This window comes from Mastomys coucha, chromosome X, assembly GCF_008632895.1.
Source record: "Mastomys coucha isolate ucsf_1 chromosome X, UCSF_Mcou_1, whole genome shotgun sequence".
In the NCBI taxonomy this organism is placed as follows: Eukaryota; Metazoa; Chordata; class Mammalia; order Rodentia; family Muridae; genus Mastomys; species Mastomys coucha.
Window position 1 is genome coordinate 96,577,384 of NC_045030.1, and position 301 is coordinate 96,577,684.

Below are 301 nucleotides of genomic sequence, written 5' to 3' on the forward strand. Positions count from 1 at the left end.
AACCTTCACAGGGCTGAGGTCCTTTCCTCCCATTGATGATCGAATTTGCAATCCTCCACTATACACACACTGCCAGAACAATCAGTTCCACCATGTGCAGCCCCTTAGGACGAACAACAATATGAACTAACTAATACCCTCAGAGCTCCCAGAGTCTCAACCATCTACGGAGACTCTTAAAGCCAGAAGATCTGAAACAAATGTCTTGCAGATTCTAAGAGACCACAGATACCAGCCCCAGACTATTATAACCAGCAAAACTTTCAATCACCACAGATGGAGAAACCATGACAAAACCACA